The sequence below is a fragment of the Polistes dominula genome, unplaced genomic scaffold (genome assembly GCF_049000335.1).
Source record: "Polistes dominula isolate Pdom_NZ unplaced genomic scaffold, Pdom_raw_medaka contig_16, whole genome shotgun sequence".
In the NCBI taxonomy this organism is placed as follows: domain Eukaryota; kingdom Metazoa; phylum Arthropoda; class Insecta; order Hymenoptera; family Vespidae; genus Polistes; species Polistes dominula.
In genome coordinates, this window is record NW_028301040.1 from 3,628,658 (window position 1) to 3,648,471 (window position 19,814).

Genomic DNA, 19,814 nt, shown 5'->3' on the forward strand with positions numbered 1-19,814 from the left:
CAGAATCAAAAAGTAAGAAATATCGATAAGAATTCATCGAGGCGAGACGTGTTCAACGATCTTCTTTTAAAAGAAAAAAAAAAAAAAAAACAAGAGAAAAATTCTGCTCATCATATGTAATCTCCCACCATCGTTCCACGTGGCAACGAACTTCCGACAAGAAGTAATCGTTGACCTCCAACGCGAGTACCGGAAGTCGTAGGAAGCTGACCAATTGTAGAACGTTATTTTTTCTTTTTCTTTTTTTTTTTATCTTCTAAGCGAATCGTCGGAAGGTGTCTTGCAAAAGGAGGGAAAGGAATTTCTTCGATTTTACATCATCCCTGAAGAACTAATGAAAAGTAAGTTTTAATCATAATTCATTGAATCATTTATGTTCGAAATTTTTTTTTTTTAATTAACATTCGAACGAATCAAAAAAATATTAATTTATTTTAAATATTAATAACAATTTTTACATATTTTTAAATATAAATACAATTTTTACAACATATGGAACGTATGCATGACTAGGACAATAAATTTAATATCTTAACAATACATTTTTTTTTATATATAATTACATTTTTTATATATAATTTAAATTTCCTTTAATAATTTATCGTAATTAGATATCGTGAATTTTATTCTTATCAAGTGTTTATCATAATTGTTTCATGTGAGATGGAAGTGGAGGAGAATTGAGTGAGTCAAACCTTTTTGAACTTTTTTCTATTTTTTTTTTATTTTTAAAAATAGAAATAATTATTTCTATTACGTAAAGTTTAAAAATGTTCAACCAACGATCTTCTTTGGTATTATTCGCGATGTATATTTTCTAAGGAATTTATTTAAATAAACACTTTTTTTTTCTTATACTTCTACATATACATATTTATATATATATTTGAAAGAGAAATGTTAGTTTCGCGTTTTACAGGAAAAATGTGAGATGGAAATATTTATTTTCAAAGCTTCCGTCTCCGTTATCACTTTAAAGGGCTTTTAACCCTTTAACTCGTAATAGAATATCTCACAGATTATTAGAATGAGCCTGCAGAGATATTTATTTATTATTATTATTATTATTTTTTTTTTTTATTTTACCAAATTTCCTTTTCTCATATATTAATTTATTTAATCTATATAATACATATGTGTGTAATTTGCAATGATTCATTATTAATTATTTAAATTATTTTCGTTATTTTCTCTTTTGAATTTTTTTTCTTTTTTTTTTTTCAGCAACGTTTGACATTCATACGTAATGTAAATACATATATATATATATATGATTATATATAAATATGTGTGTATGTATATATGTATGTATGTAGTGTATATGTATGTATGTATGTGTTTATGTGTATAGATAGATTAAGAGAGTGCTCGAGTTCACGCATACACTCGTAATACGCTTTTATACCGACAAGTGCGTGTAGTTTTATATATAGAAATAGCAACGGCGGAACAGCACCGGAAGCGAAGGAGTTCCGCCCAAGCTTCGAAGGGTCAGCGCACTTTGAAAAGCAAGATCCAAGAGTGCTCGTAACGTTTCTTTTAAGAGAGCACCCGCGTACTTCCGTCCTTTCTCTGTTTACGATTATTATCTTTGTATTTTTGTTCCTTTTTTATTTTATTTTTTTTTTAATTTTTTTTTTTTTTTTACGAACGAAATTTAAAATCACCAAATATTTCCTAACTTTTTTTTTCTTTTTTTTTTTTTTAATATATTTTTTTCTATAAATTAATATATTTTAGTATACATATAAATATAGAAATAAAATTTACAGATAATATAATCTTGAGAAATATTGAAAATATTCGAGTAAGAGAGAAAGACAACAAAAACATAAAAAAAATAAAAAGAAAATGTTTAAAGCTCAAAGCTAACGTTATCCCAAACGGAAGTCGGTGGAGGGCGTTCCGTCAGTAGCTTTTAACGTCCTCGAGTTGTCCGAGAATTAACCAACACAAGTACGAGTGATACTTCACTTATGCTAGTTTACAGACAATCATAGAAATATTTCGTGTGATGATAGGGGTTATACTTTTTAAGATACCCCACATTATTTTTTATAAATTTCCGAAAAAAAATTCAATAATTATTTATTCTTTTCCCATATACATATTAGAAAAATTTATTAATTTAATTACATTTGATTAATTTCTAAATTTTTATAAGTAATCACCATTTTTACCCAAAATGTTTAAAAATAAATAATACACAAACGTTAAATGAGTGAATTGAAAAGTTTTGAATCTCGTCTCTCAAAAAAGAAAAGAAAAAAAAAAATATATATTAAAAACTTTAGCAATCCATTCACGTACACGCATGCACATAGACAGCAGACATATACAAGTGTTAGCTGATGCGTTAGCCTCTTTAGTTGATCATGGTGCGCGTTAGCTCGCGAAACGCGTGATTTTATGAATGAAACCACCACGCGAGTTCTCTCATATAGTGCAAAAGCTACCAAGTAGTAGTCGTATGCGGTACGATACGGTACGGTACGGTGGTTTCTTTTTACTGGGTATGGGTAGTGTGTAGTACTCGCGTTTACTCGCCCGTTCTCACACAGAGCGAGTGAGAACGTAAGAAAGAAAGAAAGAGGAAGTCACGGTCAGTCAACTATTGTCCCTTTCTCTCTCTGCTTATTTCCTAACACGGTGAATACCGATGGTGGTATGGTCAATAGTTTAGCAGCAGGATGCCGGGTCTTGCACATTCAAGGAAGTGTAACTACCTACTGTCTTAAGGGGAAGTGAAAGAGGTGGAGGAAGAGAAGAAAGAGAAAGAGAAAAAGAGAAGGACGGGATGATATGAGGTGATGGTATGGGGAAACTCACATCTCGTCTCTGTTCTATGGTATTGGACATCCTCTTTCCTAAGAAACAGAAATCCTATGAAAGAATGAAAAAGAGATGGATAAAGATAGAGAAATAGTAAGTGTAAGTGTTAGTGTAAATGTAAATGTAAATGTAAATGTAAATGTAAATGTAAGTGTGTTTAAGTGAGGGAAACAGTGACTGGTTTTAATCGTAGTCGATGCATCCTGCATTATTCATCGGTTAATTAGATAGCTCGGAAATTTCGTGGCAAGTCTTAACGAGAGGTCATGGTATGGAAAGAAAAGAAGATGAAGAAGAAGAAAAAGAAGAAAGTTCATTGGGATTACGAGACTTCTCTTCTTCTTCTTCTTCTTTGAGATACAGAAAAAGAGAGGGAAGGAGAGTGCACGATGTAAGAATGGCTTGAGGGTGTAATTAGCTTCTCCGATCGAGACTGATCTCTTATTTTTATTAGACAACTTGTTCTCTCTCTCTCTTTTTCTTTCTATCTGTATATTTTGTATTTGTAAAATTTTTATTGTTTCCGATATTGTGATTTATTTTTTTCTTTTTTTAGATTTTTTGCAAAATAGTAGAATGGTTCTTGTAATTTAATTTACCAGATGGACAGTGACACATTTTTTTTTTTTATTTTAACTAGAAACCACTTGTTTTCTTTCTATTTGAACGTGTGTTCTTTTTTAATTTTTTTTGGGTAAATTTGGAAAATAGGAAAATGACGTTGAAACTCGTCTGGGAAACGGTGTCGCGACGACGGGGGCACGTTCGATTAAATTCTAGGCCGACTACCGGCGCAGCACGGTACGACGACGCACCTCCATTCCTATATATTCGATTCTATTTTCTATTTTAACGGGCGACGACGGCATCGTCGCCACGACGATTTTATACGTCTGCGATATTTCGAGAATAAAGTTAAGAGAGAGAGAGAAAGAAAGAGAGAGAGACGATCACGGTGCCATACTGACGCGGTTCGTTTACTTTTCTTCCTACTCTTACGTATAAATGAAACGTTTAAACCTTATTGTCTACTCAATACTCGTCTAATTCTAATCATTAAGCTCACACACACACACGCATGCAATATTTTATTTTATTATAGTATCACTTGAACGGACGACAAATTATAATTAAGCGATATTTAAATTTATTATTCTAATATTCGTAATTTATGAGTGACATCTGTTATTTTTTAATATTAATCATCCTAATCATGGAAATTATTATCAATTTTTCTATTTAAAATTTTGTAATTACTTGTAACATTTTTGTTTTTGTGATTTATTTTATTTTAATTCAAATTATTATTGTTATTATTCTACTATTTGTAATTTATACTCTCGAGATCTATCATATTTTAATGTTAATCATTATAAACACGTAAATTATTATCAATTTTTCTATTTGAAATATTTTAATCACTTGCAACATTTATTTGTATTTTATTTTAATTATGATACCTAATAACAGTAATATTTAATGATAAAATTTTATAAATAGAGAACGTTCATCTTATATCGTCATGATTTGTTACGTGTAATCATTTTCGATCGTAGCAATTAATGTTATAGAACAGTCATTAAGAAGCAACGCGTTCTCTAGCACGTGATTGTCACGCGGGTGTAACATTTACACACACATGCACACATATATATATACGTAGGTCGAAACTGATGTTAAAGCTTACACGCGGAGACACCCAATGAAGGTAAATAGACATAATCGTTCCTATATTACGTGTCACGTAGAAGTTTTACGTGCAAATATGCGATAGAAATTTACTTCCAACAAATCCCACTTGTATCTTTCAAACTATTTTCTTGGTTTTTTGTTTTCTTCGTTTTATTTTATTTTGTTTTTTTGTAAGTATTACAAGCGTGTATCGAGTTTGGCTACAAAAATTCAATTGAAATTTGATTAATCAGCATGATCTGCACGAATTTTCCAAACTATCCACGCGTAAACGTTTCATGCAAATTTTTCTCTTTCTACCCGTTACATTTTATATTACAATTTTATAATTTATTATAATTTATTATATATATATCTTTATTTTAATTATTTTATTTGTTTTTCAAATCAATGACATTATTTCTTCCCGATCGAAATGAATTTTGAATGTATATACGTGTGTGTGCATGCGCGCGCACATATGTTTTTAAACATACACCCCTACATACGCAGAAGAAAGAACAAAAAAATAACATATGTTTCGGTGAAACGCGATTCCTCTTTCATAATTCATGAGATTTTACATCGGAATATTGGTAGTTAGACGAAATTCAACTCTCGGCATTGACTTTACGCAAATCACCGTATTTCATTGACCCATACGATTCGTGACTATCTTAGAGAACTGTCTGTCTATCTTTTTCTATTGCTTTTCTTTTGTCTAGTATCTCTCATGACAGTTAAAAAATATCGTTTAAGAATGGATATAAATTTAAAATAAAAATTTATCAAGCTTCTCGTATGGTTATCACGAGACAATGTTTGTCGAGAAATCAATGGATTAGAATAAATTACATTAAAAAATATAAAACATGAGATAAAGATAACGAGGATTATAAATAACAATATAAAATAAATAAAAAATAAAAAATAAAAAAAAAAATCAAGAAAAATAACTCGAAATCGGAGTCATCATCATCATCTTCATCGTCAGTTGGGAAATGTTACGAGTATAAAATAAGTGAAAAAAAAATGTAAATAATAGACTTAAATTAGTTTTATGAATAAAAGAAAGAAGCATAGATGATATCTGATTGATATAAATCTAAGAAAAAAATAGATCGATAGAGATATAAGATATTGAAAGTGTTAAATGTGATGTGTGGCGCGCAAGGACGGTGTTAAAAAGGACAGCCATTTTGCTAGAAAGGAGAGACGGTAAAAGAAGTACAGTAAGTTGTTGATAGGGCGGCGCTAAGATCGCATTGCTTCTCTCTCTCTCTCTCTCTCTCTCTCTCCCACTACTCCCAATTTCCCTCCCTACTCCTCCTGCGGAAAAACTCCAAGAGGATTTCGTAGTTCGCGGTGGATTCTCGTGTCGGTACATGGATGCGCGTGTCTCTCGTTCGTTGCTTCGTGTTACGTCAGAGTGAGTGCCATCATTCTCTCTCTTTCTCTCTCTCTCTCTCTTTCTCTTCTTCTCTTCCTCTTCCTTTTCCTCTTCCTCTTCCTCTTCCTCTTCGCTATTTTTATCATTCATTTAATTTTTTTTTTTATTAATTTTTCTTATAATTTTTATTTTGTTTTTGGTTTTATTTTTCTTCTTTTATTTCTCACCCAAATATATATATATATATATTTTTTTTCACCAAATTCGAAAATTCTCTATATAGGGTTAGGGGGGGGGGAAATGGAAGACAAACGATCAACTCGACGCGTCGTTTATTCGAGAATCAATGTTGAACTTTAGCTTGTCACCCTTATTCTTTTAATGATTTATTTCTTTTTTTTTTGTTTTGTTTTTTTTTTGTTTTCTTTATTTCATTTTATTTTATTTGATATTATTTTGTTTTATTTTATAGTCCAAAGTCACGTGGCAATTAACTCCTTCGATATTTTATTTCCTCTCGGCATTCTGCATTGCGTTGGATCGAATAATTTATTTTCCAGACAAATTAAACGTTCCTTTTTTATTTATTTATTTTTTTTTTTCTTTCTTTTCAGGAAAATTGATTATTATCTTTCGACCCACAACGTTTTTAATCGATTCTTTAATCTACGTTCTGATCAAGGATTTCGTTTAATTGCCTGTTCTTTCTTTCCCTCTTTTTAGTTGTTTTTTTTTTTTTTTGTTATTGTGATCGTTGTTGTTGTATGGCTAATGCTTATAAATTATTTCTATTTTTATTTTTTCTCAACTTACATTTTGTGTTAAAACACGTTAATAATTATAATGTGGGAATAATTGTAGAAACGGGGAATTTATTTATTGCAATTGTCGATCTACAAAAAAAAAAAACGGTGAATAAATTTGTATCATTCGTCAATTTTATTTTACTACGCAAATTTTATGCGAATACTTTTCCACAAAAGTATCGTCTATTTTGTTTTGTTTTTATCATTTTTTAATCCCTCATTTTAATTTTATATTAAACAAATTTTCACCTTTTTTTTATTTTTTTTTACATGAGTCTCATTATCATTTACTTATCTCTTAAATTGTCGTCCATTTTCTTTTTATTTTCATCTTCCGTCTAACCTCATAAAAATTTGTAGAAAACTTACACTAATATATTACAAGGTTCGATTTTAATTAATTAATTAATTAATTTATTTATTTATATTTATCTATCGTCCAAATTTATTTCTTTTAGAATACTACGATATTAACGTACGAAACATCGGGAATAATAAATTAGGTTGATAGTTAAATGACGCATATGATTTACGAGGAAAATCGATTAGAACGAATCGACATATGGTCGAAGTAACGATATCGTTGGAACGAAAATTGAACACGTGTCGCATTAGTTTATTAATATAAAACGTACACTTATGTAAAATGCGATTAGCAATAAAGAAATAAAAAGAAAATAGAAAAATCTCAAGTATAAAATTTAAAATCGTATTAAACGATTGAACGATCAAACGATCAAAGGGAGGGTAAACCATTTCTCGATCAATCATTCTCTCTCTCTCTCTCTCTCTCTCTCTCTCTCTCTCAACGTTCTAATGCAATTCTTTCGCGAATACAAAAAAAAAAAAAGAATACAAATCTTCATAAAGATAAAAGAGAGAGAGAGAGAGAGAGAGAGAGAGAAATCTTTTGATTTCACGCATGCGCGAATGATTGCAATTCACGGAAGTTTCGTTTTCGCATTACGCATACGTTAAAGAAGTGATTGCGTTCAGTAGTCAGGAATGTCTCGAGTTTCTGACTCACGTTGCTTGTTATTCATCCCGTCTATGGATGAATAAGAATGAATATCACATTCGTTAATGATTAGAACTTTTTAAACTGACATGAGAAAAATCATATGTGAGAAGATACTTCAAAAACTAAATCTTACAATACATTTAAAACACTTCGTAGTTTCAAACCCAATGACAATTACAATTCAATTTCTTTTCTTCTTCTTTTTATTTTACATTGAATGAATTTAAAAAAAACGTGCATTGAATATAAGAAATTTGTTCTTCATACATCGAAGAAACACGTATATCAAAACATAAACTTATTACAGTTCGTATATAGCTTATTGCGCATAAATTACATAATCGTAATACTACATACGATTCTCTCTAATCTTTATCTCGTTGTTTTAAATCTACCATTCATAAAGAATAACTCACACCCTTGAAATATATCATTTCAATTACGTTACAACAATTTTATCTTGATCGTAAAAACAATGACTAATAAAATAAAAAAATAACGAATAGGAAAAATAACGTTCGTAGGAGTTAGACTAAAATAAAAAAAAAAAAAAAACATTAAATAAAGACCACACACACACACACACACACGAACTACATACATCCATAAAAAATACACGAAAAAAAATTCGTGGAACTGGAAAGGACATTTGGAAAGAGAGGAGTAGTCAGTCGATTGGGATTTCCGTGTTTTCCGAACACGTCAACCCTCCTTCCACCATCCTCCTCTTTCCCCCTCTTTTCTATCAAACATCCTCTTTCTCACACAGATTTTTCCTTGACAAATCAAAAAAGAGTATAAAGGAGAAGGAGAGGGAAAAGTTCGCTAAGGTGCCATGGAGAAAAAGAGAGAGAGAGAGAGAGACATAGTAATGGAGAACAACACGTAGAAAAGAAGGGTGTGTTGGGGAGAGGGGTTAAAATAAGAAAGAGAGAGAGAGAGAGGATGAGTGGAATAGTGGAATGGCAGGGGGGTGAGAGAAGAAGGTAAAAGAAGAGTAGAGGAAAAAGAAGGGAGTAGTCTACCGAGGTAGTGTGAGAAGAACACATAAGAGTTTAAGAGTAAAAGAGAGAGAGAGAGAGAGAGAACGATAGAGGGGTGAATGGAGCCACGGTGGGGTGGGGTGGGGTGGGGTGGGGGGAGAGATATGCGAGCGATCGGCCGGTCTACTCAGTTCTCGTTCGTTTGCCAGCCAGTCGTCCCTATACGATAGAAGTGGTTGACAGTTCTCAACATCGTCAAAGACACGTCGCCGTCGTCGTCGTCAACGACATTTGTCAAACTCCGTGTGCTACCTTCGAATTATTCATTTTTATTACTATCCAGGTGTGTCCCTTCTTTATCTCTCTCTCTCTCTCTCTCTCTCTCTCTTTCCTGCTTACTTTTTTTTCTTGTTCTCTTTTATAATTAGTCACGTTCATTCTCATTTATATTCATTCATTCAATCATTCATTTACTGTTTCATGATATATTTTTAAATCACCATTTGTTTCTTATTTTTTTGTTTGTTAATATAGTAAATGAGTGAGAGAGATAGAGAGAGGGGTATGGGGTAGGGGTAGTTTATAAGGGTCAGTTGATACGAGTCCAATTTCATTTTGATTTTGATTTTGATTTTGATTTTGTTCGTATTTTCGAATGTACTTAATTACGTGTAAAGGTAAAAGAAAAGGAAAAGCTAGAAGATAGAAGTGGAACATCGAAGTTGGAATATTTTCTGTCTTATTCTATTGTTACATGCATTTTTTGGAGATGGAACTGGAAGATGGGAGGAACAAATATGTGAGTTTTGGTTAATTGAATATAATTATTTTATATCCCTTTTTCTTTTTGTCATATTATATCTTACTCTTTGTTTTTTTTTTTTGTATTTATTTATATTATTTTATTTATATTATTTATATTATTTATATTACTTATATTACCTATTTCTAATATCCCTATTTTGCTATTTCTTTTTTTACTTTTTCTTCACGAATGATAGAGACGACAAGCCAACTTGTATCGTGAAACTTGTTTGTCACCTAGGAATATGTGGTTACCATGATATTCGTTTGTCTCTGTTTGTGTATGTTTAAACGTATTTACTATAAGTTTGTACGTGCGTATGAAAGAGTGTGCGTGTATTGCATATACTATTGAATATACAGATTTTGTAACTCTTTTTTATTTACTTTTTGATTTTATTATTATTTATTTTTGTTTTCCATTGACAATGATTTACAAAATTTTTCACTTTTATTCGTTATTTACTTTCCCATGAAAAAAAATGGGACAACTCGCTCTTTTTTCTCTCTCTTTCTTTTTCTTTTTTCTTTTTCTTCTTCTTCTTCTTCTTCTTCTTCTTTAATACTCGTACAAGTTTTCTGTATGTCTGTATTACGAGACTATAAATAAACTGGAAGATTAAAGTTTTAAACGGGATTTTCAGGTCGACTTTTACGAAAGAAAAGAAATTACCTAAGGTTTTTTGTAAAACTAACTTTTTGTTTTTGTTTTTTATTATTTTTTTTTTATTTTACTTTCTTGCTAAAATTAAAACTTAACTCTAAAGTTTTAAAGGAATTAAATTCTACTTCTCTAAAAAAAAAGAATAAGAAGAAACAAGAGTCTAAGAATTTTTTAAATTCACCAATCAATTTAAACAATGAATCGTTAATTTTAATTTTGTAGAAAATCGACAGAAATGTCAATCGAATCACCGATACAATGATCGAAATCGAATTTGTTCTCGAATGCTTTTTAAATATTAGATGAGAAAAATAAGAGAAAAAAAACTCTTACGAAAGAAAATGAATTATTTAAGTTTACCTAATCTAAAACTATTTCTATTTTCTTCTTTAACTGTAATAAAAAAATTTGTAGAAAAATATCTTGTCAGGATTGAAACGTTAATCGATCAATCAATTTAAACAATTAATGGTGTATTTTAATTGTACAAGATCGACAGAAATCGAGACACACTGATTCAAAGAGACCAAAATTGAATTGTTCGAAAGCTTTTGAAATACTTGATAAAAGAGACAGATATAGAGAGAAAGGAGAGAGAATGAGAAAGAAGGAAAAGGTAGTTAGTAATTTGTTACCGTTATCGGCTCGTTAACATTTACCACTTTTCTGTAACTACGTTTTAATGGAATTCGAATCAAGTTGACTAACTGCACTAACTGGATCAACTGAGAATAGTAGTACGTACAGAGAATACGATAGAGAACGTCATTCTAAACATACACACATATAAAATCAACATACGTACATACATATACATAAACGTGCATACACATTGTAAACTTACACGTATATACACGTATAAAACATATGAGTTAGTTTGAAAAGCAACGTAAAATATTCGGATTTGTTCGTTTCTAAAAGTCAAACAACCAACACGCCTAACGTTATCTATTACTATGTCGGCCATTACGTTGCTTAGTTTTCAAAGAAAGCGCATAAAATTTCACTGAAGTTTCAAATTAGCTTTTCGTTTCGGTTACGACGAATTATATACGTAATCTCGTCTACGTTTATTTTTTTTATTTTTATTTTTTTTTTGTTTTGTTTTATCTATTTCTATTTCAAATAAAACTACGATTGTATATAAAAAAAACTATTGTGATTTATGTATGTATCTTTTCTTTCTACTGACGTCACGTTTTTTGAGTAATCAACCGTGATTATGTTTTTTTCTTTTTTTAATTTTATACGCTCACAATGAAAACCACTGCTTTGCTTCGAAACACCTCTCTCTCTCTTTCTTTTTGTATTTTTTTTACGTTCGTGGTTATCACAACTCTCTTAAACTCAGTGTTTGCCTTTTATCAATTCTAGCTACGATAATTTCTTTCCCAAATTGCAAGACCGTAAAAGAACAAGATTATCGTGTGTACGTATGGGTGTGTGCGTTTGTGTTTGTGTTTGTATGTGTTACGTTTTATTAGTTCAATCTATCGCCTTGGAACTATAATTATCGATTAAGGAGAAAAACGAGATGATTTAATATTTTAAAGATACTTCGATTCCAATTTCCAATCTACGCTAATACACATATATATATATACACACACACAGAGTTAAAATACATATACTTAAAAAAGCCTTTAATTATTTTTTAATTAATTTTAAATTAATTTTGAATTAATTTTAAATTAATTTTGAATATTCGTCGATTGATTCCTATAAAAATAAAAACACAATGACAATAAATTCAAATAATGAAATATTTGTATTTCTCGTTACTTGAAACGTATCGACGATTATTGACTATTTTATATTTTTTTCTGTTATTTTCTTTCTATTTTGTTTTTTATTTTATAGCTATCATTACGATTTCATTGTTCCTTCGCAATTTTATGCAATCCAAACGCGTACGTGTTTCGTTGAGAAATTCGCTATTCGTAATGGTAATCATTCGAACGATGAAGAAGAAGAAGAAGAAGAAGAAGGAAAGAAGAAAAAATATGACCCATCAAGAGCCATTTCTCTAAAGTCCGTCTAGCGTTAGAAAATTTTTCTAACGACGCCACGTCACTGGCTCGTTTCCAAACGAGCAGTAGCAGCAGCTCCCAAAGCCTCGTCTATTTTCGTTGATTCCGATCTTCGTGAAAAGCCAGCTCGGTGTAATGGCCGTTGCTAGAAGTTCTCTTCCTCTTTCTCTACTTTTTTCTTTTCTTTTTTGCCTATCTTCATTCGAGAAAATGTATATGCATAAAAACGTTTTGATTGTCTTTCATGCATTAGAGACACACGTATCCTTAATAAATTTAAAACGCTCGTAATCGAATGGAACGTTGGTTGCATCCTTCGTTTAATTAGATCGTTCGATTAGTTTGATTCTATTAGTATAATGCATAAAAGAGAAAGAGAATACAAATTTCACATATGCACATACACAGACACACACACATACATACGTGTTCACAGATTTTAGTATTTCAAAGTTAACACCAATGAATAATTTTACAATGTATAAATCAGAGTAATAGAGACAAGGATAAAATATGAGTTTCACGTATGTACAAACATATTCAAAGATTTTACTATTTGGAAGTTAACACATGAACGAATAATTTTACAATGTATGAATCAAATAGAGACACAAAGGGGATGAAATACAAGTTTTCATATATGTTCAAACACATTCGCACAGATTTCACATATATTTCTCATTTAAAAGTTAACACTTATATGAATAATTCTATAATATGTGAAACGAAATGGAATAGAATACAAATTGCACATATGCACATATATTCATACAAACATATTCACAGATTTCACATTAGAGAACTAACATCAATGATCAATTCAGCAACATATAACTTATAAAGATAATACAAGTTTAACATGTATATAAATTCGTACATTCATACATATATACATACGTACACACATGTTTATGCATATATGAAGAGAATGATAGAGATATCTCTATGAAATTTGGGATGAGTAAAACCAATGAAACGATTCTCTTCTAGTGGCAGTAGAGTGACATGGTGGTTAGTACGTTAATTGCACGTATCCTACAGGAAAATTGCTTTCCATTTGCGCGAATTCAATCGGTAACAGGATTCCAGGGGAAAATACGTGTGGCATGAATCGTTGACGCGTGTGTTACCGCGATCTCTAGCGGGTGAGACGTATCTTTGATCTTCCATTAAATGCATCGCGTTTCCTAACCCCTTTCCCTCCTCCTACTACACCCCCGTCACATCCCCTTCACTCTTTCCCATTTTCATACATATCTTTCTCTCTTGTTTTTGGTATATTCATCTATATGTATCATTCTGTCTCTGTCAAAATGTGTGTTCCCCATGTGTTAAAATTATAATGAAATTTTCGAAAAGCTTGCCACTCTTACGGTCTATCACGAAATTTCAAACAAGATGAAAGAATTTTCATGAGATATGGGGATATTTTTTTTTGTTTTTTTTTTTTTTTTTATTTCCTGCAATTCCATTCGATTCTTCAACCAAAACTCTTTTTTAATATTACGTTTCAAACTCGTCGTTGCAGGTCGCAATGATTGTACGTTACATTGTGTAATTGTTGTTTTTAATCGTTGAAATATTAATATAAGAATGGTAGTGGCAGTATTGTCAATTAGACTAGGAATTTCATTGATAGTTCTTTCCCTTTTTTTTCTTTCATTCATTAATTAGGAAGTAGCGTGATTGTATTTTAATCAGTGAGATTAAAATCAGTTTTTTTCTTTTAATTTATATGAATGATATATACCAATCAGAATACTAAATAGAAAAAGAGATCAAAATGAATCATTGTTAATATATCTTTATTTGTTAATTCAATTTTTAAATATTTAAAAAAGAAATGTAGAAAAACATACGCCCTTTTTTCTGTTAATTGTCGTTTGTTTAAATCTGACAATGAAAGTGAGTTCGAAGAAATTTGCAGTATTTTAATTCGTCCACGTGACGTTTAAATGTCATCTCTACATCTTTTTCCTACTACTTTGTCACATAGTAAAGAACGTACAATCATTCTATCCTTTTTCAACTCCTCCCAATGTATACACGTAAAGCGTAGAACACGACACATATATATACACACACACACATACATGCACGTGTTCTTCACGTAACACGTCGCATGCAACAGGTATCCGTTCTGACGTCACGATTGCAGGATCGAAACGAGAGTCTCCGTAGCAGAGTAGCAGAGAGGAAATACGACAAAGAGGAAAAGAGTGGGACAGAGAAGGAAAGAGTGAAAGAAAGAAAGAGATAGAAATAGGAGGAAGAAGAGGGTGCGGTAAAGGGTGGTTGATGATGGATGAGAAAAAGGGTGGGAGGAAATGACACGTACACTACTTTACTTTTATCATATGACTCGAATTTAATCCATACATTTACACACACATAAGTATAAATACACACAAATATTTGTACTCATAATTATATATATATATATATTTAGGAACTTATGTACACACATATGTATATACATTTATTTTCTCTCTCTTCATCATTTTTCTTCTTATTTTTTTCTTTTTTTATTGAATATATTCTTATTCTATTCTTTTTTTATTTGAATATATTGTTGCACATACAAAAAAAGAGAAACCAAAAGAACAGTCGCAAGAGGGAGAGAGAGATCAAAGTTGCAACAATGACGACGCGACAATACCAAAGTGCATTTGTATTTATTTGTGAGTATAAAGATACGTATGAGTGTGTATTAATGTATTAGTATTGGATGGTTCGTGGCTCTGAGTTGTGTCATTCGGTAAAGTCTCTCTGTTATGCGAGTGTTATTCAACGTGCATGAAAATATGCGCGCACGCGAATGACGTTCTACTCTTATCGAAGAAACACATTTGTTGTTTTATTTTCTTTTTTTATTATTATTATTATTATTATTATTCTTCGATATATTCTTTTTATATTTTTCTTGCTATTTTTTACTTTATCTCTATTTCTTTCGTTTAATTTTTATTTCCTTTTTCGCTAGAAATTCTAATGCACGTTTTATTGCAATTTTGTTCGATAGTCGCATTCGTTCGTTGTTGTTATCATCCGCGTACTGTGAGGAAACATCTTTAGCTTTTTTTATCGTCCTTATATTTTATTTTTCAATTCGGTTTTAGTATATTATTACGTGTGTCATTAAAATGCACGTGTGTGTATGCGCAAGTACACACAAGATTAATAAACAAAAGAATACATTTTGTGTTTTATTTTGATAGTTATTATACATATATTTTATTCGTGCAATTTTATAATACTCATTAATATAACTTTTATACGTCTCCTACGACATAAAAAAAAATTATATATACATATAAATACACATTCAAACGAATTCCTCGAAGTAGCATCGTTAATGCAATCTAATAAATCATGGACGTCGAGTACATTGAGAAATAGTTTCTCTTATGGAATCTTGTTTCTTGAAATATAAGGACTCATACGCATTATACGTATAAAAATATCATCGTTAGATTATTAGAAGAAAATAAAATTAAAGAAATATTTTTAAAATGATTCACAAGTACTTTTCAAAGTACATGAAAAGTATCACGAGAATTTAATGACATTATCGTCATTTAAAAATATTTATACATTTCTATTTAAAATTATTTAAACTCGAATACGTGACTAATATAAATAAATAAAAACCACGCAATCGAATTCGCATGAATTCCATATCAAAATCGTATATTTAGAAACGTGATTAAAATGTTCGAAAATAATTATATCTAATTTCAAATTAATCATCAATAATTAATCAATAGTCAAACGCGTTGAATTACAATTTCATAGATAGTAAAGAATTTTATAAATGAACATAAAACACAAAAGGAATATTAACTTGGTGTATTCTTAACACGTTCATTGCGATTCTCGTGACTAATCGTTCGTGTTAGAAAAAAAAACGAAACGAAAGAGAGAGAGAGAGAGAGAGAGAGAGAGAGAGAGAGAGAAAGAAGAGGATGCAACAGCAGGCATCTCTTTTTTTAAGGTGTTAAGCCTGCCAGGTGTAACGGAGCAAGGGTGAGGAGTATGATGAAGAAAAACAAGAGGGGAGGATAAAGGGGGGAAAAGGAAGTAGGGGGAGGGTGTTAGTCTTACTAGCAAAGAAGGTGTGCTACCTACCTACCTACCTACCTACCTACCTACCTACCTATCTATCTACCTACCTTCCTATCTACCGGCTGATGCCACACTATGGGAATTCTAATTAGAGATAATGACGTCATTAAGGTCTGAGCCACGACGAGACGGAACAGTCTACTGCGCTTGCTGTACAACACGATTTTGCTCTGCTACTTTTCATGGCACACGCGCGAACTGTGTTGCATACGCGAGTATGTTCGCGATAAAGAATAATATAGTAGCAAAGAAAGAGAGAGAGAGAGAGAGAGAATGCTAATTTGTAGTCTTAAAAAGGTTCCTATCTTTGTATTTTTTTTTTTTACTTTGAATAATTTTTAATACTTTAAAATAATTTTTTTTTTCTCGTATTTGAAAACTTTGTATCATTTTTAGAATGATCATATTACGTCGTATTAAGTCATCTGCACCATTAATAAATTTTCTTATTTTAGAAAACACCGATAGCCAAAAATTTAACGTACACCAAATTGTACCTAATTGTACTTATGCTAAAAATTATTTTCTTTTATTTTTTATAAATTAAAGAATGAATGTAATATATTTAGTATTAATAATTTCATTTAGAAATATAAAATAAATCGTGAAATTAATTTAAAAAGATTTATAATTTACAATTAGTCACTGTCATAATCACTGATATTTTTTGTTCTCTCTCTTTCTCTCTCTTTCTCTCTCTTTTTTTATGTACATGTAACATCGATAGGGTCATCCGATCGCAAGAGCGTGTCGGGTGGCGTTGTTTCTCTGCCAACGTCACGCGACAACTATGCGCGACGCACCATTCTGTGACACGTACCGCCGGGATTGCAAAACGGCGCTCAGGGCCGTCTCATTCTTGGTTACCAAAGAGGACTAACACGAATTAAAACTATTCATATTAAAATTTTGCAATATTCAGATATTTCTTATCAAACTGAATCAAATATTAGAGTAATTCGAACCATTTTTTTTTTTTTAAATGAACGTACCATATCAATGAGATTAAAATTATTGGAAATTTTATTTAGTAAAATTGTATTTTCTTGTGAATTTCTCGTCGCAATACTCGTTACGGTTGTGCACGACTAAGAACGAGGAATGAAAAATTGGCGAAGCCTATGGTAAGGTGGATACGGGTTCGCGGAGATTCTGGCCGGACATAATGTGGGACACACGTGGGGTGAGGTGAGGGAGGTTGGAGGAGGGAATTGGTAAAGACGTGGGGAGATGCCGCTAAACAGGGCCTTATATGGTGCAAATATCCTCGTGTGTGGCTCCTCCTACTGAGAGGCATTCCTTAGCCTCGTTCTCCAACGAGATATTTCATCGCCAACTCTGGAGTTCTTCGTTCTTGATTTACTTTTTCTCTTTCCTTCCTTCCTTCCTTCTTTCCTTCCTTCTTTTATTTTTTTAAGCTTCTTTGTATCCTTTTATCATCTTCCCTTATTTCCACATGAATTTCTTCGAATATTTGTTTATCTCACTTGTTTCTACAATTTCTATTAATTTTTGAGCTTACTGCAATACCAATTCTTTTTTTGATTCAATTAATATTCGTATAAATATATTCGTTAATTAAATTATTTTATTATATATATTAATACTTATTATAATTTTGTTTATTTAATTTAATCAATTATTAAATATTATAATTTTCAATTACTTGCAAACTACAATTTCTCTATTTTTTTTTAAATTTAAATATCGTTTAGATCTTTATAAAGTATTAATAATAATTATTATTATTGTTAGAGTAATAAAATGGATTAGAAAGTTATTTGTGGAGAAAAAATAATTGAAAAATATAAAAAAAAGAAATGATACCAATAAAAAGATGCCATAGTTTGAGAACCACTGGCATACCTAGACGTTGCCGCCGCCACCACCATTGCCGGCCGCCACCGCCACCGTCGCCGCCACCGTCGTCCGTAGTTGGCTCTTTAAACTTTAAAAGCCAACGCGCCGGCCGCGAAACTATTGACGACCGAGCTCAGGTCTGTCTAACTCGACCCAAGCACCCTCGACCTAAACCATTTTTTTTTTCTTTTCGAAATATGGCACACAATTTTTCTTCATTTTTTTTTCTTTTTCATTCTAAAATGAAACAAAGAATCACGTGAAACATAAAATGTAAATTCGTGTAAAATATTTCCAACGATGTTTCGAAATGTTTTTCGAGACGATCAAAAATTCTTAGGCTCTCACAGATAAGAACCAAGTTTGAGAATCGAATTCGAACTTCTCATTCATGTTTCTTGACCTCCTCCCCTCTCCTTCCTATCTCTCTTTTCAACTTTATCTCTGTTCTTTTTTCGGCTCTTTCTTTTTTTGTTTTATGTTCGTCTCTTTCTCTTTCAACCTTCGTTAACGCGCAGTTTTCGAAAGCGGATAAACGAAAAAGCGAGAAGGAGGGTCGTTGGTAGAACTCTCAGTTCTCTCTCCGCTTCCAGCCACGATTATGCAAAACAATTATCCTGGAATGCGGTCAGCTGTTTCCAGACGCGCACTGACGTCATGCGGTCGATGCGCGCGGGCGCGGGCGCGCACGATACACACATCTACACACATACGTAGGCCAAAGTTTACTTACACACACAATCACATTTTATAGAAAATTCTGATCTACTTTTAATCATTTTTAATTTTATATATTTTTTTTCGCAATATCGATACACGCACACGCATATTTACACTGTAATTTAATGTGTGTGTGTAATTTAATTAAACATTACATTTAATTGTAACTAAAAGGAAGCTGTGTATCATAGGGATAAGTCTGATCAACTTTTAATTATATTTTTATTTCATATTTTTTTCTTCAACAAAATTTTCTTTTATAATGTTGCCTTTGATGGATTACAAAGTTTTTCATTAGTATATTTTATTTTACGGTAAATATAAAATAAATAATATATTTTATCTCGCGTAAAAAATTCTGAAAACAACAGTGTTGTAGTATTATAAACTTTAGTGTTTAAAAGAACCATTGAATATTTTTTAATTTGACCGTAGATTTTTGCATATCTATAGGTAGGATCTCTTGAAAGTTTAGATTCATTGTCGCAGATAACAACGTTGGAACGAATCAAAATGATTCTTGGGGATGAGGGGGAGATGGGTTTAGGAGAAGAACGTTAGTGGTCACTTTTCCGCGATGGCTTTGAATTTAATAGGATGGTCACGTACTCGTGTAAGTAGGTTTTGTGCATATATGTGTTGTATGGTACTTAAATACTTAACGTGTTCTCCTAAAAGTTTAACATATTATTTTTTTTTCTTTTTTTTTTTTTCTCTGAACGACGTATATCGCGTCTCGTATAAACTCGATGATTTCTTCTTCCTCTCTTTCTCTGTCTGTCTGTCTCTCTTTCTTTCTTTCTGTCTGTTTCTGTTTGGAGAATTTGGAAGAGTTGGTGAAGAGTCGTATCTCGGCCTTGAAACTTTGCACGTGTCGGAATTTCATGGTCTCTTTGCTATGTGTTTTT

The 19,814-nt window shown here is 31.3% G+C and overlaps 1 long non-coding RNA gene across 10 annotated transcripts in view; it reads left to right on the plus strand.

The window, feature by feature from the left end:
* The first annotated feature begins 5,324 nt into the window (after nt 1-5,324).
* LOC107064880 (uncharacterized) overlaps nt 5,325-19,814 on the plus strand; it is a 43,777-nt gene continuing 29,287 nt past the window's right edge. For 2 of the 10 annotated variants that reach the window (XR_016177385.1, XR_016177386.1), the window contains exons 1-2: nt 8,816-9,046; nt 9,381-9,502. This is a non-coding gene — a long non-coding RNA (uncharacterized LOC107064880). The other 8 variants (XR_016177387.1, XR_016177389.1, XR_016177390.1 and 5 more) reach the window with 7 other exon arrangements.